Source organism: Miniopterus natalensis, chromosome 14 (assembly GCF_054644295.1).
Source record: "Miniopterus natalensis isolate mMinNat1 chromosome 14, mMinNat1.hap1, whole genome shotgun sequence".
Classification (NCBI taxonomy): Eukaryota; Metazoa; Chordata; class Mammalia; order Chiroptera; family Miniopteridae; genus Miniopterus; species Miniopterus natalensis.
In genome coordinates this window covers 26,639,968-26,664,567 of record NC_142094.1, presented here as the reverse complement: position 1 = coordinate 26,664,567, position 24,600 = coordinate 26,639,968, and the positions used below count along the sequence as shown (strand labels likewise).

The following is a 24,600-nucleotide window of genomic DNA, read 5'->3' as shown; positions in this document are numbered from 1 at the left end:
CCGAGTCTTTGTATCCCGAGGCTGGTGCGTCGCGGTGTCTCTCTCTCTCTCTCTCCGCGGCCGATTGCCTGTCGGTCACGTGCGGTAGGAGGAGAGATTTGTCTAAAAACCCGGCTGCTCCCAGCTCACATCCCCGGGAAGGGTCCCAGTTGCCCCGTGATTTACAGTTTGCCGAGAAGGGAGCTCATTGTTGAAAGGTGACACCCGCCCGCCCTCCCAGATTCCAGAATTTGGCGGAAATATCTGCTAAGTGATTGAAAGGCTGCAGGTGCCTGTTGTCTTTGTTCAAATTATCGGTTGGTTTCATTGTGCTCTTACCAACAAGTGCTACTGATCCATTTTTTAAAATTGCTTGAGTTGTGTTTACTCTGTGAAGGTATTTGCCTGCCATCTAAACTGATTTCCTCCCGTCCTTTCCATCTTACCCCCCTCCTCCTCAAAAACAAGTAACAAAGTACACAACAGTGAGGCAGGCACAGCCAGGGGCCCGTGGGTTCATTACTCATGATCTCTGTAGGAGTAATATCTCAGTATCTTCATGAAATGTTTTCGTGAGGCGCTGGCTTCTCTGATTCGCTTTAGAATGGGGGGGAGGGGGCACGTTACCAGATATTTAATTTTGTTTCTAACTAAGGATAAAGCTACATTTTCTTTGGGAATGAATGAGTAGCGGTATTCAACCTGATTTGCAATTGCATTGCAATTTTGTCATTTCATTGTCTTAATGCACTCCCTTCCTCAGTACAGTTTCTAGTTTTAAAGCTTCAGAGCTTCCTGTGTTCATCTGTACAAAAACTAAGACTCAAGAAATAAAAGGCTACCAGATGTCCTCAGGTTGTTTTTAGCCTTTTGGGGTCTCTCGTTGGGTGTCATTTACATAATGCAGACGTACCTTCCTTGACCTAGTAGATGTCTATCAAAGTGTTGTGTCTGCAACTGGAAAATCAAGTGCCCCATTAAGAAACTACCTTTTTTTTTTTTTTTTTTAAACTCTCTGGGTTCTGTTGACCAGTTCTTTAACTGATTTAAAACAAAAACAGTGAAACACAATTTATCTCATTTGAATTACTCAAATCATATTTTTGTTTTTTATCACTGACTATGAATATGAATGCCTTTTCTAGATTCTACCTGTAACACAAAGGTTAGTAACACAGAGTTGATCTTAATGGAACTGATAGTTCAGGTTCACTATACCTGCAATATAGATCAGAATGTAAAGTCTTCTAAGAGTTACACCCTGTGCTATATGGGTTAGACAAGGAAGGAGTTATATCTGGTTGGAGAATCAGAAAAAGCAAGGGAGATTACATTTGAGATGGGCCTTAAAGGACAGACTTTGGTTGTCTAAATTCAAGACAACCAAAGATGAAAAAGAAAAGGATTCCAGATAAAGGCATCACTGTGAGCCAGAGCACAGAGGAGGGAAAGCCCAGATCAGTTACAGAGGACTTGAGGGACTGGGGAAAGAGAAAGCTGGAAAAGATACACTGGGGCCTGATTTCAAGGAATTCCAGAAAGAACTGCTAGATTTTATTAGGAAGCAATGGCTTTGCTTTGGAAGATTCTCTCCCTTGTTGTATGAGATGGTAGTACATGGAGAGAAACATTGATGACAGAGAGCTCCCTAATTGGAGAGAGGAGGATTATATCCTGTGATGCTAGAAGCTACAGAATTTAAAGTGTGAGGCAAAAGAAAGCAAAAATGTGAGGGAGGAACAGTCATGGAAATGTGTCAAGTGTCAGGAAAGTATTTCATGAGCCATTGAACCATTAGCATATTAGAAAGCACACTTGTCTGTTAACGGAAGCATCGTTATTAAGTTTTGCCCCTTAGCTCCTGTTTCTTTATGTCTATGCACTGAATGTTTTCTGTTCCCTTGCTTATATTATGAGGACACAGATCAATCCCAGGATCTCCATGCTTATATTATGAGGACACAGATCAATCCCAGGATCTGCACAAACTTGGAAACTTTTTTTACACCAGGAGATAGAATTTATTTATATTCTTTCTAACCCACTGGAACAGCCACCTAGTCCTGAGTCTAAAGAAAAATCAGACAGTTCTTTCTCTCAGCATGAACCTCTCTGGTGGCATGCACAAGGAACCTCAGTAACCAGAGTTCCCTGTGTGATGAACCAGAGTTCACCCACACCTTGCAGCAGACCATTGCTGGGCAGAGCACTGGCTTTGGAATCAGACCTGGATACCAGTTAATAGTTGTGTGGTCCTGGAAAACATACTAAACCCATCTGAGCTTCAGTGTCCTTGTCTTTAAAAGTTACACTATTTACCTTTTTAAAACTGTTGTAAAGATTAAATTAGTTTAACTAAAGCATACCAAATGTGGTACCTCATATTTATTGTGCATTTAAAACAATACGTAGGTTTTTTTAATGGAAAAGGAAAGTAAGATAGTATAGAAAGAAATATCATTGGACTGTCATTGTGAAACCTGAAAATTATAACTAGTATGGGTTATATTAACCATCTGCATGACCTTGAGTCAGCCTCTACTGATTATAGATTTCAGTTTCCGTCTCTGTAGAGATGAAGGATCTGATCTGGGATTCTCCAAGCTCTTTTGCACAGCTCTAGTGTTCTCTCATGGTATGAGAGGATTTTTCATTAAAATTAACTTACTTTAACTTTACAGGCAAGATTCAAAGGTTCGTTGGCAATTATTAAGGTTATAGTAATCTGAGATTACCAAGTACTATTACATTCATACTTGAGGCCCATGCCTTACCTTTTGAAACATGATTCTTACAGGTTGAAGGAAATCCCACTTTTTAAACTTTTCTTAATTTGTGCCTAAGATCAGGACTAAAGACAGATTGCCTGAATTAAAGTATCAGCTCTACCATTTATTGGATATAACATACCCCATAGAATTAAGTTCATTTGCATACTTAATGTCCATAGTCCAGCATGATGCACATGGTAGATATTCAATAAGTGTTAGTACCTGTTATCACAACAAGGAAGAATATATTTCCCCGACATTTCCAACATACTGAACATTTAAACTATTTTCAATTTACATTTGTCTTTCAATCTCTTTGTGTAATTAGAGTAGGGTAAAAAAAATTTTCTACTATTTTTTATTATACTGTAAGCATTTTCTGTGTTGCTCTGAAATCTTATAGCTTCTATTTGGTAGGCCAGTATTCATAATTTTCATAGCCATTCGTCTATTTTTTAATTTTGCTTTTTAGATAATTTCTAATATTTCATTATAAGTAATACCTCAATGTAATTATAATGCTAAAATGAACATCATTTATGTATACTTTTTCTTTATACATATTTCCTTAGGATAAATACCCAAGAGGAGTATATCTGAGTCAAAGGCAATGAATACTTTTATGGTAGTTAATATGAATTGCCAAATTGCTTTCCAAAGGATATTAATATTTTACACTGCTACGAATAATGTATAATGTCTTTATCACAATGTAGCCAGATTTGAGGGAGTTAATTTTTTTCTATACTTTCCTAATAAGTATAATAGGTCTTATTGTTTTCTTTTGCATTTGAGTTGTTAGCATGGTTAATATTTGTCCTAATATTTATTAATTATATCTCCTGTGGTGCAAATAGTCTGTATTTACTGCCTACTTCTCTCTTGATTAGTTGGTAATTTACTTGTACGAGCACCTTCTGTAATAAAGAAATTAACTTTAAGTCACATTCTATGCAAATATGTTTCTCGATTCTATTTGTACTTCAGATACTTTCTTTTTAGTTGTATAGGGAATATCATTTTAATGCAGGCCAGTTCATTCTTTCCTTTGTAATTTTTCACTTCTAAATATAAATAATTAATGACTCCAGATATTTGATAAGTACTACTTTCTCATGTAGAATTGGGTGAATTTGGAGACTTCCTTTTTCATATATAGGTATTTCCCTTTTAACACTAGTAAAACATCTTTATTTTTGTTTTACAATTTTACTCTCTGGCAGTACTAGTAAAACCTCAGTCCTCTCCCTTTAGTTGGTCCTTTTCAATTATATTTAATGGGTGCTTTTAGAGCCTAAATTACATACCTTAAAAACCATACTCCAGCAATTTTCCCTTCTTTCCAGCATCATCTGTTTTCCCTCTGCCAGATCATTCCTGTCAGCATTCAAACGTGCTGTTATTTCTCCATCTTAAAATGACAACAAAACTCATTCTGTTATACTTTTCATCTCATTACCCCATTACTCTCCCATTCTTTAAAGCAAAAACCCCACAAAATGAATCCTGAAACACTAATCGGAAAGACTATGTGCACCCCTATGTTCATAGCAGTGCAATTTACAATAGCTAAGATCTGGAAACAGCCTAAGTGCCCATGAGTGGATAAAAAAGCTGTGGGACATTTGCACCGTGGAATACTACACAGCTGTAAAGAAGGATCTCGTACCGTTTGGGGCAATATGGAAGGACCTGGAGAATATTATGCTAAGTGAAATAAGCCAGGCAGAGAAAGACAAACATCACATGATTTCACTTGTATGTGGAATCTAAAGAACTTAATAAACTGATGAACAGAAATGATTCAGTGACGTGGAAGCATGGATCAGACTGATGAATGTCAGAGGGATGGAGGGGGAGGGAGTAACCAAAGAATTTACTTGCATATGTGCACAACCCAAGGACATGGGCAATGGTGTGGAGAGGGACTGGGGAGGGGTGGGTTCAGGTGGAAGAGGTCATTGGGGAGAAAAAGGGACATCTGTAATACTTTGAACAATAAAAAAATAATTAATTAAATTTAAAAATTTTTTAAACCTCCATAAAAGACCAATCTATAAACACTTTCTCCGTGTCCTCTTTTTTACGTCGCTCTCAAACCATTTAGGCTTTGCCACCAGCCACTTCATTGAAACTGTCCATCTCTAGGTCAGCGTGACCTCCACATGGCCAGATTGTTTGGTCTTCACCTGACTTGGCAGCTTCTGATACGGTTGCTCCCTCTCCTTAAAGCACTTGCCCTTGCTTTTTCCCCTCCTTCTCCAGAGCTCACTGCGCACTCCTTTCTCAGCCTCCCTTGCCACACTCCACCCCCACCCCCGCATGCCCTAACTTTTTAAAGTTGGTGTGTCCAGGGCTCAGTTCTCAGATCTTATCTCTTTTCTATCTACGTTTCTATGAGGACTCTTGTTAAATTTACATCTCCAATCCAGACCTCTCTGCTGAACTCATGAATGATCACATATATTTTCAGTTGCCTGCTTAACTCTACTTGGAAACATTTGACAGTCATCTTGAACTTAAGATACCCAAAACTGAGCTCCTGAATTTCCTTCCCCATCTGGCTCCTCCGGCAGCCTGCCTCAGCTCAGTTAATTACAACTGCTTCCTTCCAATAGCTCAGGCCAAAAATCTTGGGATTATCCTTGATTCCTCTTTTTCTCTCATTCCCTACGTTGAGTCCTACAGCAAATCTTGTTTACTCCACCTTCAAAATATACCTGGGATCCACCCACTTCTCACCACCTTTATTTATGTTATGTTTGTCCAAGCCAACATCATCTCTTAAATGTCTTACTATAATAGAGTCCTGCTTCTACCCTTTGTGTGTTAAGATTATGATAGAATTAAAAACACCTTGAGTAATTTTTAAATCCTTGTGGAAATTTAAGGGCAGTCACAATTTATAAATGATATATTTCTTCCTTTATATGTGCTTTCAGTATTTTTAAATGGTTGTAAAATCTCAATGACGGCTAAAATATTTTTCAGTTGGGTTAAGGTAGATTTTGTCTTTATTTACCAGTTTTGATGCAATTCATTATGGTAATAGCTTAAATGTTCATGAGTTGTATCTAAAAATAGTGTACTTACTGAAATTGCTGTTCGAAATGAGGTAGATAGGAGATACGATGTTTTCAAGGAAATTGAAAAAGCTAAAATCTTAAAAATACAATTTGTTGTGAATGCGCTATAAGAGGTCATCTTTTCTGTCTTCGTTAAAACAGAAGACAAATCCTAAACTATTGTGTCTTGTTTTCATTGCATAGGCCAGAACTTCCAACAGGATTCTTTTATTAGCCTTCTTTTCAGAAACAAATTGCTTTTGTTCACTTTTTGTTACTGGTGCTACATTAATTATTTCTTTTTCTACTGAATTTTTGAACTCTTTTAGGATGGAGATATTTATATTGCCTACTTTCAGTATAGACTTAAGTATTCAAGTAAATGATATATTACAATAATGATGGCATAAATGGGTAATTTCAGTATCTTAAAATAAATATGATATGACTATTTTGATTGTCACATGGAAAAAGATTACAGCTGAGTCTGTTAGCAGAACATGAACTTTTTTTTTTTTTTTAATTGATTTTAAAGAGAGAGGAAGGGATGGGGAGAGAGAGAAACATCAATTTGTTGTTTCACTTATTTATACATTCATTGGTTGATTCTTGTATGAGCCCTGATCCGGATCAAACCTGCAACCTTGGTATATGGGGACGACGCTCTAACCAGCTGAGGTACTCAGCCAGAGCTATTATGTCATTGATTATGCATTTGCGTTAAACTTCCCCTTTCATACATTTTCTGAGGTTAAATGAAAAGTTAAAGGTATAAATTATTTTGTTATAAATGTTTTTATGTTTACAAAACTGTTAAGGGTTTAAGTATACCTATTACTGAAGTCAGTTTACCAACTGCAGTCATGTTAACTTTACAGAGGCCAATATGACTGAAAATTAGGACAGATGTCATACTCACCGAGATACTGTGGACAGAGAACACAGTAGCAGTTGGAATGGAATTACTGAACAGTGGCTAAAGATTAAGTAAAGAGCAGACTGGCTAATGTTATACAGCCATTCTTGATGGTATTCAAAGTATTTTTAATTTCATTTGAAGATCCTTTAAGTATGTCAGGGTTTCTTAATGTAGCACTGTTGATATTTTGGACTGGATAATTCTCTCTCGGGGAGGGTGGCTGTCCTGTTCATTGTAGGATGTTTAGCAGCATCCCTCTACTTGAAAGATGCCAGCAGCACTCCCAAGTTACGACAGCTGAAAATGTCTCCAGATATTGCCATATGTCACCTAGTGTGTAGAATTGCCACTGGTTGAGAACCACTGTGCTACTTAAAAGAAACTAAAAATATATATGGGAGGGAATGAGCCTGAATCTGTGCTGCTCAATATGGTAACAACATGTGGCTATTTACCTGTAAATTAAATAAATTTAAAATTACCTTCCTCGGTCACACTAGCCACGTTTCAAGTGGTCAGTAGCCACTCAAGCTTAGTGGTTCCCTTATTGGTCAGCACAGAAATAGAACATTTCCATCATTGCAGAAAGTTCTGTTGCAGAGATCACCTACAAAATACACTCTGCTCAGTATCCCCATCTGAAAATGGCTTAGTTGTTTACTATTTGCTGCTTCTGTATACTTCGTGAGCGAAATTATAGGCTGTAATGATATTTGGAATTTCATAAGTATCTCAGAATACCTCCCACTTAAGAATTTTCTGAATAGGCCCGGCCGGGCGTGGCTCAGTGGTTAAGCGTCGACCTAGGATCCAGGCGATGAGGGTTCGAGTACCGGTCAGGGCACATGCCTGGGTTGCGGGCTGCAGCCGATCAATGACTCTCTCATCATTGATGTTTCTGTCTCTCTTTCTCCCACTCCTCTCCTCTCTCTGAAATCAATAAAGATATATTTTTTAAAAAAAAGAATTTTCTGTATAAATACTGTTTCTGATCAATCTGTCATAATTTTTTTACTATCTCAAAATTAATTTCTATTTCAGTATTACAGAGAATTTCCCAAAATTGATGAAAATTACTGATACCATACACTTTGAAAATAATTTTTATAATCACACATTCTGCACATCAGCACCTATATTCCTTATTTTCTAAATTTATAAATGAAATGTGGTTTACAAGTTATAATTTCCTGGTCCTAGAAATTGTTACAATATTCGAATTTGAACACATAGGCAAAAGTTACCAATATATTACTTTCCTTACTATTAACAGTGTCATCAACTCTGCAAAAGCAGAGCTACCAAGGAAATCATGAAAGCGAAACTCATAGGAACTATTTAAACATAATAGGTTTGTACTGGCCAACAATTCAAAACATAATTTCAGGATATATTCAAATATATGATTGCTGAGAGTATTAATATTTTCAAGTAAAGATATGTCTATTTTAGAAAAGAATTATTCTCACCCATAAATAAAACCAAGCATTCTGCTGTGGAAAATTTCTTTAACCTTTTATCATGTCACTTTTCTGAGAAGTGTATTAGTTTGCTGGTATAACAAAGTACTACAAACTAGGTGGTTTAAGCAACAGAAATGTATTGTCTCACGGTTCCTCCACAGGGTTGGTTCCTTTTGAGGGGTGTGAGGAAGAATGTGTTCAGTCTCTGCTGGCTTCTGGTGGTTTGCTGGCCAGTTTTGCATTCCTTGGCTTTTGGATACATCACCCTGATCTCTGCCTTCATCTTCCACATAGTATGCCTGTGTCCAAATTTCCCATTTTTATAAGAACACAAATTATACTGGATTAGCACCCACCTCGATTATCTCATTTTAACTGGATTACCCATGTAAAGACCCTGTCTCCAAATAAGATTACATTCTGAGGTGGTGAGGGTTAGAGTTTTAACATATCTCCCCTACTCCCCAACATATCTTTTTCGAGTGGACGCAGTTCAACCCATAACAATCTTTTACATATCCTGAGGAAAACCAGTAGTCCAAGGAATAGTTTTAGGGACTGAATTAGAAAATGAGAAAAAAGTCTAACAAAATAGCTGTCTTAATATAATCTGAATTGTTATGTGGGGAGGGGGTTACTGATTTTTCTCTTGTGAAATGCAAGGCTAGAGCAATAGGTTAGTATTAAAGACGTGTTTTATTCAGTAAATACGGGAAAACTTTCTGACACCTAGAGTTGTTCAATAGTGAGACTGACAACCTCATGAGAGCAGTGTGTTCTCCATCACGGAGGCATGAAAGGGAGAGTAGAACCCTCGTTGAAGATCCTGACGATTATTGCTTGTATGCTTCCTATGGAGAATCATAGATAAATTACTGGGTAGTATTTTGTATTTAATAGAACATATTTAAATAAGTGAATACATTAACCTTGTATTATGTAACAATCAGAAATAATAAATGACATTATTTGGCATTTTATAAAAGATAGCATGAATATGTACAGCAGTGAATAAATTATATGCTAAAAATTCTGCTAATGTGACACTCTTTCATCATTAAATTTTAATCACTAAAGTTTAGGGCTCTCAAACGCTGGAAAGCACTTTCACCAAAACTAAAGTGGACAAACTGGCTTCTCCTTGTTTAACATTTGAGGCCCATGGGAAGAATGAGCAGTAAACATTCTTGAGTGTTGACTTAAAGGAAGTGCAGATAAGGGACTAGAAGAAAACAAACTTGGTGATAGTTGCCTAGTAGGTATCATTATTGCCATGATTGCTGCTTTTTTTTAAAAAAATATATCTTTATTGATTCCAGAGAGAGGAAGGGAGAGAGAGAGAGAGAAACATCAATGATGAGAGAGGGTCCTTGATCGGCTGCCTCCTGCACACCCCTGACTGGGGATCGAGCCCGCAACCCGGGCATGTGTCCTGACAGGGAATCGAACCACAATCTCCTGGATCCTAGGTCGACGCTCACCCGCTGAGCCACGCCTGGGCAGGCACCATGATTGCTTCTTCACTGCTTTGTGCCTGTGCTCTTGTTTTCTATTGGGGACGCCAACCATCTCACTAAGATCAGTAAAACAAAGGTAATAAACTATTTTAAGAGTTCTAGGTATGATTAAAAGACACCTTGATTACCTTAAATGACTGAGAAATGTAAGGGAAATGCTGAAAATGATATAACCTGTATCCTAAAAATAACACTGCCCAGATGCACGTTAGGTATGTGATAGGAGGAACTGTATTAGGAAGGAAAACATTCATTTTCTCCCTTTGAAGGATTCATTCCTGCTTCCCTACTTCAAAGTATGTCGTCACTGTCTCTTGTCCTCTCTTTTATACTTTCTTCATTTTTTTGTCTAGTTTTACTCTTTTGCCCTTTGCTTTCAATAAAGATGAGGAGAGAATGGTATGGCCTGTCATGTACAGAGACATAATAATTTAAAACGTTATAAATATAATCCATAGTTTTCAAACCAATAGAGAAAAAAGGAAGCTATAAAGGTTTATAAGAGACCAAAATAAAGGGGGCAGTAGGTGGGAGATATATGGACAAAAAGGTGGTAAAAATGGGTTCACATATATCAGTAATGACTATAAATGTAAACATTACATTTGTTGAGACAGAATGTAACACTGGAAATAAAAACTGCAGTATAAAGAAAGATGTAAATCATTATTGAAAGATAAAAAGATCTTAATAAATGCATAGCTTATATTAATGGATTAATATTAGTTTAGGTATCAATTTTTCTCAAATAGATCCATTCAGTGGAATTCCAACAAAAATTCTTGTTGCTTTTGATTTCAAGGAACCTGATAGACTAATTATCTGTAATTCATATGAAAGAGCAAAAGCTCAGGAATCAATAAGATAGTGGCAAAGAACAAGGAGGGAAGATTTGCCTTGTTACATATCAAGATTTATTATAATGTAGTAGTAATTAAGACAACGTAGTGTTAGCACATTGCTTGACAGTAGACTTGCTAGATGCAATCAGGAATCCAGAAACTAATCTAGGTATGTATGGAAATCTGATATGACAGCAGTAGAATTCAAAACCAGTGGAAAAGAGGGATAATTTAATAGTGTTGTGAAAACTTGATCATCTCTTAGGAAAAAAAGAATGAAATTATATCCTTACTTCAGAGAAAACTCAAAAATAAATGGTAAACAGATGACCTGCCTAAATGTGAACAGCAAAACATTTAGACTTAGGAGAAAATACAGGAGAATATCATTAGGATTAGGATTTGGTAGGGAAGAATTCTTCAAACCCTACAGTAAATCATAGAGGAAATGATTGGTAAATGTAGCCTGTCACGTATCGGGTGCTCATTCAGTATCAAGCATTATTCTAAGCACTTTTAAACTGATTTGTTTATGTCTTACAGCAGCCCTAATAGTAATACAGGTTCTGCGGTTATCCCCACCTTGCCATTGAGAAACGCAAGGCTTAGACAGGTGAAATAACTTGCCCTGCCAAGGTGGCCACATAGCTCCTTACTCGATGGCAGAGCCGAGTGTCAGTCTAGCTCTAGAACCAGACCTCAACCAGTATGTTATAACCCTGTGTTTTCATTAATACTTATTTTTTACATTTTAAATCAGCTGTATTGAGATAGAATTTACATACAGTAATTTTAATGAGTTCTGTCAAACACATACAGTCAGGTATCACCACCCTGTCAAGATTCACTCTACATTCTCAACAGTGGTCGTTAAATATTCATTTCTACTACATTCACCATCCCTGACAATTTTATTTTTGCCAATCTATATGAAAATACCTACTTATTTTAAATATCACTTTCAGGCTGTAAAATTTTAAAAACTTAGAGACTCATATTGCTATTTTTCTCTGTTCCATAGAGAAATAGAGAAGGAGGAAGCCGGCACTGGAACTGTGGCCCAGTGAGGTAAAAAAAATGCAGATAGTTATGAAACATACATAACTAACAAAGTATGATAGTCCGAAGATAAAAAGAATTGCTTAAACTCAGTTTTTAAAAATAGGCAGTCTAAAGAAAAATGGACAAATGAACCAGGCATCTCCTAGAAGAAATCAATGGAAATGACATATAAAAAGATACAAAAACTCATTAGTTTTCAGGAAAATGTAAATTAAGACTGCGTGGAAGTTCTGTTTCACACCTTCTAGACTGCAAAAGTTAAAAAGCCTGAAAATACCAACTGTTGACAAGGATGGGTAGAGCAACAGGATCTTTTTTTTTTTTTTTTTTTTTTTTTAATGCCTGTAGGAGAGTAAGATCCTTCAGCTGCTTTAGAAAACATTTCAGCCCCAACCTATAGTTGTTCACCATTCACATACCCAATAACCCAGCAGTTTCACAATGAGGTAGAATTAGGCACATACACCAGAAGACATTTGCAAGGATATTTATAGGAAAGTTCTTAGATCAGAAATCTACCGAGAATACTAATTTATGTGGGGAAGAGAATGGGTAAATAAAGGTTGGTATGTTTGTGTAAAAGAGAAATACTTAATGAGATACCCCTTGCAAGCGTCAACATGGATGAATGATAGGAAATTCGTAGTGTTTTTAAAAAACAAAACAAAAAACAAAATATGGTTGCATTTAGTATGATACCATTTTAAAGGCCCCAGCTTAGGTAAAACTAAGTAATATGTAATTTAGAGGTATATACATATATGGAAAATATGTTTTTTCAAAAAAGAAAAGAGAATGATAAACACAAATTTTAGGATGGGGTTTAGCTCTGAGGGAGTACCCTGGCAGAGGAAAGGGCTCTGGAATGATGGTATTGGTGGTATTCTACTTTGAAGTTGGATGACTGAGTCACTTCTTTGTGCTTCATAATTTAGAAGTATGTGTCATATTTATATGTTACGTTTTTTAAAATGCTGAACACTTGCAGTGCAGCAAGTTAGGACGAGATATCTACAGTAACTAAAGGGACAAGCTAAGACAACAGGGAGCAGATAGCAACAGCAAGGAGGTGCAGCCCCTGCCCCAGACCATATGCTTCTTGCAGTTGTAGAGGCCAGTTTCAGTGCTTAGCCAAGCCCCAGATGGAGGGAGGGAAGGGGCTGCACCTGTCATGAAGAGTATGTGAACAGAAGGCCAGAACCTGTGTGAAATCACCAGGCAGGCTTGTTTCTACTCCCTTTTTTTCCTCAAAGCTGGTATGAGTCCAATGAAGAATGTCCAGTTTCTTATTTACCGAAAGTATTTTTGAGGTTTTAGAAGTAGCTACATAGATGGCCACTTGAAAACTTTCTCTCTTTTCCCCCACCCCGACTTATTTCCAGATGACAGTAGTTTTCTTGTCTGTCCTTTTGATAAGTGGGATATTGCTATGAAAAGTAACATAGTGTCTTAAAAAACTGTATAAATTAATGTGCCTTCACTATGGCTGCTTCCATATTAAGACAGACCTAAGATGATGTTGATGTTGAAATGTAGAATAACATTCTTAACGTCTGCTTTGTATTCTTAAGTGATGTTGCTTGCCCATTTTGATAGTTTGGCTGGTCAAAAATGTTACATTGCTTGAAATTCCCTAACGCCTACATAAGAATAATTTAACTTTTAGGTTATGTGTTTCAAAGCAATTCCCCACTGTTGCAAAGGAGGTGACATTAGTCCTAGAATCTGGGATGGGTTTGAGCCTACAGTGGGAGAGAATGTCTAGTAGCATTTATGCTAATATGTAGCTCTGATTTCTTATGCATGCGGAGCATCATTTATACAAGAGGAGGAAAATGGAAAATATTAGCTTTGTGTTTCCCATGTGGTCAGCAGTGCTGTGGGGTGATCTGGCTAAGACATCTGTCACCCACTGATGGCCAGGATTTATTTGGCCTGTTAGGCTGTCCCCTGCTCCCTTGTCATTCCATGTGCTGTACTTACTTGGTCAGTAGAGACAGACATTCAAAGCCTCACAGCACCTCAGGAACATGGTTTTGAGACATTAGCCAGTAGATTTCCAGTTCTGTCTGTAGAGATTTCTAGTTTGAGAAAAACAAAAGCATGGTAGCTTACAGATGGGCTCTGAAATCAGTGACCGTTTATGTCCTTTACTCCTAGCCAGATTCTTGTTTTATTGTTCTGTTTGCCGGTCTTATGTTTTGCTAACCTAATTCCTAACACTTTTTCCTAATCTTATTCACCCATTAGAAAGGAATTTTATATGCCGGGGTACTTTACAACTGCACCTTTGAACCAGAGAAGCAGTTCTATATAGCTTTACTGTTTAATTTGAAAAATATGGTTGATAAAGTGGTAACTTGCACCCCTTAAAAATCTTAATACTGTTATGTTCGCTATAGTTGAACACATCACAGATTAAGAGTATTTTCGTAGAAATGCTTTAGAGTCTCATTTAGAGTAAGAGCTCACACAGCACTATACTGTATTTAAAAGCTTTTACAACACCTTTCTCAGACCCCATTCCCAAAGATTCTGACTTAATTGATCTGAGATGGGGCCTGGACATCCTTATTTTTAAAAGCTCCCCAGGTGATTAGAAGGCACAACCAGGTTTGAAATGAAACCATTACACTAGAGGTTAGGCAATAGAAAATCTGGTGGTTATCTTTTTATTTTATTGTTTTGAGAAATAGTAGTGTCACAAAAATATTGCAGAATTGAGCTGCCAAATAAGTGTTAACCATTTTAAAACAAGGAAACAAAAATTGTAAAATATCCTTAGTTTGGTTTTCAGTGATTTAATGATATTAAAACAAGACATTTGATTACCTAGAAAATATCTGAAGCTTAGCAATAAGCAACTCAAATGATCTATAAAGTGGTCTTTCCAGAAACTTGGTTGGTCCTTTTAGATTGAATTACAGAAATATTACAGGAAAGGAATGTAGTGGAAGGAATGTCTGGATTTTATTACAACATACTCTGTAGTAGTTCATGAAATTCATTTTGGAAATGCATTTCATATTCCCAGCTAGCATGTGAACACAGTCTAGCAAACAACAAAATATCACATTCGTCAGGTTGGCTGAATAGCACATTTGCAGAATACACATTTATGCTGCCTTGAAAAGATTGTATGTAAAACTTGTCATGATGGGGTTTATGTTTATTTTTAGTTGAATTCATTAGTCATTCCATTCCTTTAAAAGTTTCCATAGTATTAATATTGTATATTAGAATGTGTTATACATCTTGGTTAAAAAATTATAGCTAGCCCTGGCTGATTTGGCTCAGTGTGCACAAAATAAACTGAAATACTAGCACATATGTGTAACCTTATGACCTTAATTTTGTAAATCCTTTTAGTAAACCGGGGAGGAGGGGGAGACCTGTGATTGCCTCTTTTCTGATGATTCTAGATTCGCTATAGAACCGTAGCGTTTGCTTACTAAGTAGAATTCATTGTTCTTAAACAGTCAGGTGGAAGTGAGACATTGTACAAAGCAAAATAAGTTTTCCTTATATTCTATATTAGAACAAACACAAAGTGGTAGCATTTGCTCACAAGCAGTGTTTATTAGCTAGAGAAGTAAAACTGTCTACCAGTATATAATAGAAATTGATGGTCTTTATTCTAACATATTTATACAGAGAACTGTTAGAGAGGAAGGGACAGGGACAGAGAGAGAGAAACATCAATATGAGAGCAGAACGTCCATCGATTGTCTGCCTCCTGCATGTCTTCCACCAGGAGATTGAGCCCACAATCTGGGCATGTGCCCTGACCGGGAATGGAACCCATGACCTTTTGGTACAGAGGACGGCTCTCAACCAGCTGAGCCACACCAGCCAGGGCTATAGTTAAGCTGGTAGGATTGTACATGAAGTTTAAGTTCTTTAAGATCTCATAATAAAGATGTCTCGACAAAAGATAGATGATGTTTCTTCTTCCTGGTTAAAATGGCACTGCCCTGTGTCAGCAGCATGAAAACAGTATTCAGTACTTTCTTCCCCAGCTTTGAAATAATTTTTTGAAGTTACAAATTTGTGGATTAACATTTATTTCAGTTTTTGTGTATAAGGTAAAAAAAAAAAAAAGTGTTTTTATGCGTGATTTTTTCTGATATACAGACTAGAGTTTCATAAAATACACCCCACCATTACCTTTTTGAGTCAGTGCAAGCGGTGTCACTACCTCTCAGTAGCTGAATGGCCTGACTTCATCCTTAAATAAGGACAGTTCTGCTCTTCATTAACTCACAGAAGTTGCTAAGAGGCACACATGAGATATTCCATGTGAATGTCCTTTATACCTATGCAGAAATACATTATAAGTCTTTGTTCCTTAAAACAGTCCATTTGCATTGCAGCAAGGCACTAAAGAGTATTTCAGAGTTGCAGCCCTTTCATGTAAAGATGAGGCAAAACAGACTTCTGAAATTTCTTTGTTTTGTTTTATATGTTAATATTCTCTAGGCACCAACTCCTGGACCTTAACTTAAGTAAGGTCACTCTAAAAATTTGACTGAGAGTCTAATAGATACTAATCCTGACTAACTTAAGGTAAGACCACTTCGGTCTCTCTGGGTGCATTCAAGGCCACAGGGTGCCACACATATGGTCAGACTCACTGCGTGCAGCCATGCAGTCCCCTTCCTCTAGCTGTTCCTAGTGCCCTGATGCTTTATTACGTCCACCAGGGCTCCCCAGCCACTCATCAGGCAGTACTGATTTGCCCCTGACTTCCATGTCCCCAGGAGTCTGTTCTCACTGCCACCGAGACCACCTGGAGGGTTTTTTTTGCTGCTCTCAGTTATCTGTTGCTGCATAACAAACCACCCCAGAATTTAGCGGCTTAAAAAAATTTTTATGATAATGTCACGAATTTGTTATACATGGAAAAGGACATTGGCTTTCTTTAGTATTTCTAATGTTATGATCACATGGCAAGCTTCTATTGTTTGGAATTATTTTAAAGCTGTTTCATACATTAGAAGGATTCTTATGCATTGAAGTTTTTTTCCAGTGCTAGTAGGCCTGAAGTCTTAAATTTGGTGGTAGCATAACAACATTTGCAGGTATCATCTTTAAATATTTAACTTATGACAGTTTTTCCCCTGTTTCTCATAAACTGACGCACATTCTAGGATGGTTTGATTAATTTGCCTCTATTTGGTCAATGAAAGGAAAGTAAAACTGATGGTAAGTGAAGAAGAAAATGGGAAACTTTTCAGTGCTTAGATGATTGTGACTCATACTGGAAAATGTAACTAACTTTTAGCTTATTAAAATAGTTGACTTGATTGTTAAAGAGTAGATTTCTTAGGAAACGATCTTAACAGGTTTAAACATTTGAATGAAGAAGAAATATATTTTCCAAAAGTGATTTTTTTCCCCCCCTGAGTAACAAATATGGGCACACATGATGTATTGCAATACTATTTCTAGCAAACAATACTTGGATGAGTGTTCACTTTTTTAACCTTGTTTCTCTGTACCGGATATATGTATGTGTTTTAAAAAGAAATTGTTGGAATTGGTCTTCTCTTTTGTGTCCCTTCCCTGAGGAAAGCTGTATAATATTTAAAGTATAGTTCAGTGTGTTGCTATGGATACTAAAAAATATAAGGGAAATAAATAAAAGGTAAATCTTTGACCATCAACCAATAAGAAAAACATTCTGTGAAAAGAATTTTTTTTAATGAAGCAAGTATGTTTTAATCAGGTTGAGAGTAGATGCTCTCCACAAAATGAGGATGCATTTGAAATGAGGAAAAGAACCATCAGTCCAAATAAATATAACATTGGAAAATATGGTCATTTTTATATGTATGTTGACACTGAGATTTCTGCTACTGAAGAAAAATAGACTTCTGTTACTGCTCTTTTGACATTGTAGTTTAATAAATTGTGATAAAAAGATATCATTGTGTGTCAAATTGAGACTTAAAGTTGCTGATACATATGTTTAACTAAGTGGCTATTACACTTAACCCACCAGAAAAAAATGCTACTGCTGCCATAATTTTCTAATCCTAAGTGGCCGTTGCAATTTTTTTAAAATATATATCTGTATTGATTTCAGAGAGAGAGAAACATCAATGATGAGAGAGTCATTGATCGATGGGCTGCCTCCTGCACGCCCCCTGCTCAGGACTGAACCCAAAATCCGGGCATGTGCCCTGACGTAGAATCAAACCAAGATATTCTGGATCATAGGTCGATGCTCAACACCTGAGCCACACTGGCTGAGTTGCAAATTTTTTTTAAAGGCCACAAAAGAAAGTCATAGAAATGTCATATTGAATACTTAGCACTTTGTCAATATCTTTTGTCACTTTTTCATTTTCTGGCCTCATCTTAGGCTATATTTGTACATTAGATTATGTATACAAAAGATTCAGTCTTGCCTTTCTGTATACAGCAAAGAGTGTTTTATTTCATTTCATTCTTTCTACAAATACTTATTGAGCACCTACGGTATATCAGAGAGTGTTCTAGGCCTTGGGGATGCAGAGCTTAACTTAGCATACTTTTTGTCCTGACGGAGCACTCAACACATAGATAGCAGATGGGAAAGTCAGTGGACATAATACTGTGGGACAGTAATACTAGTTATACACATACATGGACTGTGTATCATTGTGTGCCTGGCATTGTTACATGGCTTAATTCAATGCTCAAAACAAGGTAGTCACAATTATTCCTGCATCTTACAGAAAAGCACACAGTCACAGAAGGCTAATGACTTGCCCAAAGTCTCAACTGCTAGTAGTGTGACATCAATTGTGAACAAGATGCTTTGAGACCAGAGAGCAGGGGTTCCTAATTCAGGGAGGCAAGGACACCTTCTAAGAGAAAAATTGCCTTTCAGCTCCCTCTTTGAAGTTACCCTCCTGGAGAAGAGGCCCCGTCAGGGTGGGGGGAAGTATGCCAAGGCATAGACAGTTATATGACTCCTGGGAAACACCAGGTGATTTGATATCATTGGAGCACAGAGATGCAAAAAATGAGATTAGAGAAGTCAGAAGAGTTACGTCTAACTTTACATAGCCTGATGAGTTATTTCTTTTTTGAGGAAAACAAGGTTTTAATAATGATATTAACAGGGGACCGGGGGAAAGTGATGAGGGCAGAGTCCTCAGGAAAAATAAGAAGGGTCAGAATTAAGGCTGAGGTAAATGTTTGGGACATGGGGACATATATGAGAGAGGTTTAGGGGGGAAATCTGACAAAACTTGGTGTTTGGATGTGAGGAAGAGGAAGGAATTTCAAGTGCCTGACTTGGATTACTTGAGCGGGAGATGAGAAACATGAGAGGAAGGACAGGTTTGAAGAGAGAAGGGAATGATGAGCTGGAACAACAACTGCAAGGTGTTGTACTAGGAAGGGTGGTCAGAGCCCTTCAGATAAGGAAGGATACAGAGGTAGATAAGATGCTTTTGGCAGTGTTCTCATTTATTTGTTTAATATGTTTTTATTGATTTTAGAGAGGGGAAGTTAGAGAGAAAAAGTCGATGTGAGAGAAAAACATAAATTGGTTGCTTCCCAGTTGCCTCCCGTAGGCACCCCAACCAGGATCAAATCCGAAACCTGGGTATGTGCCCCGACCAGAAAGCGAACCTGTTACCTTTTGGTGCATGGACGACACTCAGCCAACTGAGCCACACCGGCCAGGGTGCAACATTCTCATTTTAATTTGGGTATTGGATTCACTGTGTTGTTAGACTTCATAATTTGCATGTATATTATATATATCCTCTAATATAAATAAAATATTACATAGTAAATTTAGAAAGTAACATTTGGTAAAACTACTATAAGGAAAAAAAAAAATACCCTAATACCTTAGGATTGTGAGAAAACTTCCCAATTATCCTTGTATGTGTATGCATTTAGTTAAATGCCACTAAAGCAAAGACCGTTTGATTTACCTTTCTCCACACATTAAAATTTAAAAAATAAAAGAACTAGTGGAGCAATGGCCAGCAGAAGAGGCTATCCCCTGCTGCTCTGTGGTAGTTAATGTGTTAGATTAATCTCTAAGACTATCTATCTTATTTTTAACAAAGGAAGACCAAATTGGCTATTTGAAAATAATGAAACTTTGCTCTTTAAATTGCTTATGGTTAATATGGGTCATACTTTATTATTTTGTGTTTCTGTTAAAAAAAAAAGTCAGAAAAAGTCAAAAATCATATGATTTTGCTCATATGTGGGATGTAAACCTGAAAGCAACAAATGAACAAACAAGAAAAATTAAACGAACACTCATAGACGCAGACACCAGTATGGTGGTTAGAGAAGGAAAGGGGTTGAGGAGGTAGTGAAGGGAAAGGGGGTCAAATATATGGTGACAGAAGGAGATTTGACTTTGGGTGGTGCGCACACAATGTAATATGCAGATGATGTATCTCACAGAATTGTACACTTGAAACCTATACCATTTTATTAACCAATGTCACCCCAATAAATTTGATAAAACAATAAAGCATCTTGTTTGGAATTGAGTTCTTATTTCGTCTAGGGGGTGACTTTTAATTTTAAATATGGTAGTTAGGGAAGGCCTCAGTGATCAGTTGGCATTTGAGCAAAGATTGAAGGCGGTGACAGCTTTAGCCATGAAGAAACTGGGAAGAGCATCCCAGGAACAGAGCCAACCAAGTACAAACCCCAAGGCAGAGCTCTGCTCAGCACAGGAGGTTATTGTGGCTGGGATAGAGCCGTAGTGTGGCCAAATATGTAGGCCATTGTTAAGGACATTGGAATTTACTCTTGAGGTAGGTTTTGACCAGAAGAGTGACGTTATCAGCTTTTATTTTAAAATAACTCTCTACCATGGAAAATAAACCATATAGGCACCAGGATGGAAGCTTAAGACCAGTTAGGAGGCTATTTTAGTAAACCAATGAGAGATGGATAGTAACTTAGACCAGGTTGGTAGCAGTTGTCAGATTCTGAATTTATTTTAAATATATAACGCAAAGGATTGTTTGACAGATTGGCTGTGGATATTCAAAGAGCTGAAACTGGGTGAGTTCACCTAGGAAGTAAGTAAACCTATAGGACAGAAGAAAATGGACAAGTTATTTCTAAAACTTATATGGAAATGCAGAGGACCAAGGATAGCTAAGACAATCTTGAAACAGAAGAGCAAAGAATAAAAATAGTGGGGTGACATACTGACTTAGATATTAATAATGGGATGAGTTAATCAGATAGCAAGATTTATTACAAAGCTACAGAAATTAAAACAGTGTGGTATTGGGACAGGATAGACAAATAAGCCAATGAAAGAGTGTGGAATCTAGTAGGCATCCCATCCATACGTGGATAGTTGTTTTACGAGAAAGGTGGCACCACAGAGCAGTGAGGAAAGGTTATTTACAATAATGATCCTGTGTCAATCCGATATCCAGATATCCATATAATCATAGCTCCTAACTCAGACTATACACAAAAATACCAGTTCCAGCCTGATTGCAGGTTAAAAGTAAAACAATAATGCTTCTAAACGATAATATTTAAAAATGTCTTTGTAACTTTGAAATCGGGAAAACAATCCAACAGCACAAAAAGCACTAGTCATAAATGAGAAGAGTGATGATGATAAACTGAAACAGACTAAAATTATGCACTACTCTTCATCAGAAGACGCCATTACGAGTGGAAAAGACGGCAGAGTGGGAGAAAATATAACATGAAGGTGACAAATGGCTCACATTCAAAATATAGGGTGTCCCCAAAAAATGTATACACACACTTTGGATAATCATGAAGGCAGTGTTTATTAGAATACATTTATTTTTCAAAATTGAGCTATCAGCTGTTAAAGTGTGTATACGTTTTTTGGGACACGCTGTATATAAAGAAAAATGGACAAGGGACTTTACACCACAGGGGGAGGGGGCACATGCAAATAGCCAAGACACCTAGGAAAAGGTGCTCTCACTTTTCTTTCCCGACTGGTGGCAACATTATATAATGCTGGACCGTATTTTCGCTCTCTTTATATATCTTTGAGGAAAGAGCTAGAGCTTTCTGGGTCTTTATTTATACTACTACATTTTTAAGACTGGTTAAGAATTGGCGATTATTCAAATTCAATCTAAAATTTGGTTATACATTTAAAGAAAATTTTAAAACTACTCTTAAACATCGAGATTACTGTTTTAAGGGAAGCTCTCCTGCCGTAGCCGTGCATAAGCATAAATAATATTTTAGGCATGTTCATGCATAACCTGCTTATTAAGAGTTGGATGCTTTGATCTTGCTGCCAAAACCTGTGGGGTGGGAGGCTGCCAGTGATGTCAGAAAAATATCAACAAGAACACTGACGTTTTATATATTAAAAGAAATATGATCACTGGGAAGAAGAACGCAGAGACAATTCTGTACACAAAATGCATATTTTTTAATGATGTTTCAAAATTTGTTTTGCCTTTTTTCAAAATGTAACCTACAGGTGGGGCTGCCCTGAGAGGCAGTTATTGTCATAGGAGGAAGGTTCTCGTTAGGTGACCCTGGGATCCAAGGTAACCAGCATGTGTTCAGCGGGGACTGGAAGCGATAAGGGTGGAGAAGCATCTGTGTTTAGAATGCTCCAGTGAGCAGTCAGCGCTCTCCTGAGATGACCCTTTGCTGTTGCTAGGCACTCGTTTCTGTTTCTGCAGTGGGCGGCAACATTATGTAATGCTGAACCACATTTCCATCCTCCTTATATATCTTTGGGGAAAGAATTAGAGTTTCCTACTTTTTTTATTTTATACTATTACATTTTTTATATTGAATAGAAATTGAGATTGTCCAAATTTGGCCTACAAATTGAATGGTTGTATATTTCAAGAGAAGGCACAGACATTATGACTTTTCAGTTCTAATGACTGTTATCTCCTAAACAAGGGCATTTTTTTTATAAAGCCACAAGACTGGTGTAACCTAAAAAAATATAACATTGATAAGATATTAACACCTAAAGTACAGTTCATATTCACATTGCCCAAGTTGCCCTGATAATGCCTTATACAGCTGCACTGTTGTTCTTAATACAGAATTCAATCAAGGGTCACACGTTGCATTTGTCATTTCTCTTCAGTCTCCTTAACGTGGAACAATCCATTATGATATCAATTGATAGATAGATCACCCCTTTTCAGCTGATAGATCAGCTGCCATTTGTTTAATGTCTCTCTCTCACACACACACATATTAGGGAGAAAGGCAGCAAAGTCAGAACTGGTGGAGATTATACCATTTCTCAAGAATGGGAGTGGGGTCATCCAACACTGCTTTTCATGAAACAATCAGTGATGTTTCATAAGAGGCAGAGGGCTTGGTAGTGCCAACAGCCAGCATGCTGGTTTTGTGCTGCTGTGATTACTGATGTCAGAATTAAATTAGGTGGTGGTGTAGTTCTTGTGGCACATGTTTGCTCTATTTTTCCATTAGTGCTTTCAACAAGATAGTGTGAAGTTCCCACATTTCTGATTTTCTTGTATAAAGAAAGTACTTAAACATTTAATCAGTTGGTCATCCCAAGAGAAGAGAACATAGAGAATATTTTTAAAAGCTTTTACAATGTTTAATTTTTGTGTTCTAGTTGGGATTTTTTTGTAACTTAATTTCTGTTACTGTTTTTTTGCTATACAAAATAAGGAGACCCAACCTTCTTTCAACCTCATTAATGAAAGAAAGTAACATGCACGCTGCCTATGAAGAAAGGGAGAGTTCTTAACATAGAGAGGGAGATTGTTCTAGCTCTAGGGAGTGGCATGAGAAATTTTTACTGAGTTGCAGATCCTGGAAGTACTACAATAAGATTTGATCAAAAGAAATAAAGTGGTTTAAGAAATATAAAAATAGAATGTTTTGATTTCTGGATCATCACATATTTAGTTTTAGTTAAAAAACAATAGTGAATTCACTGTTGTGTCTCAAATGCTAGAAGACACAGTACCTGGTGCGTACTGTACCATCAGTGACCTGTTTTTCTGTAATGGAGAGGAAATTAAAAGATTATTTGAAAGCAGAATATTAAATTCACATTAGATTAGATGGAGCCTAGCAAAGAGTTATTGCACTCATCTGTGACGTGACAGTAGGTGACTGTAGCTTGGGTTGCACAGCAGGTATGAATGTACAATGGGCGGACTTAATAGCAGTTTTAGATCTGACTTCAGGGAAGTTCACTTTGTGACCATGTGGTACTGAATGAATTGCACACCGTGGCTGGTGTGGCTCGGTTGGAGCATCGCCCTGTGCACCAAAAGGTCACAGGTTCAATTTCTGGTCAAGGCACATACCTGGGTTTCAGGTTCAATCCCCAGTTGGGGCAAATAACGGGAGGCAACTGATTGATGTCTCTCTCGCATCGATGTTTCTCTCTCACCCTCCCTTTCTCTCTCTCTCTCTCTCTCTTTTTCTCCTTCCCTCCTCCCCTTTCCCCTCTCTCTAAAATCAATAAAATGTATCCTCGGGTGAGGATAAAAATAAAAAATGAATTTCACAGAACAGGATGGAATTCATGCTTGTGACTTTTCTTTTTGTGTAGTGGTGCGTGTATTTTAACAGGAAATTTTCTCAGCATTTTCCGAAGTGGTTTGTGTGTGATTCTTCTTCACCAGAACTTTCTTTTTAACCTTAGATTACAACTGAGCTCTCGTTATCTTCAGGGTTGATGGGACTAATGGTAAATTCGGGTTTTAACAGATCCTGTGCTTAAGGGGTGGAGTAAAGAAAACAGTTCCTCTGAGTTAAGAATTACTCAAGAGGCAGGAGCTGGTCAGATGATAGGAGTAATTCTAAACTCCATCAAGTATAGCCACCTCACCAGTTTGATAGGAGATTACGTGAATGTTGATTAAAGCTGTGGATATTCCTCTGCGTAGACTTTGTACACAATAAAAAAATGGGTCTCAGATATATTTTTACTACATATGATGGTAGCATATTGGCAGGTCACAATTACAATTACTCAGAT

General features: G+C 37.2%; 1 protein-coding gene across 1 annotated transcript in view; it reads left to right on the top strand.

Moving 5' to 3' along the window:
* The window catches only part of REEP3 (receptor accessory protein 3), a 75,290-nt gene that overhangs the window by 552 nt on the left and 50,138 nt on the right, over positions 1-24,600 (top strand). The window lies entirely within an intron of this gene.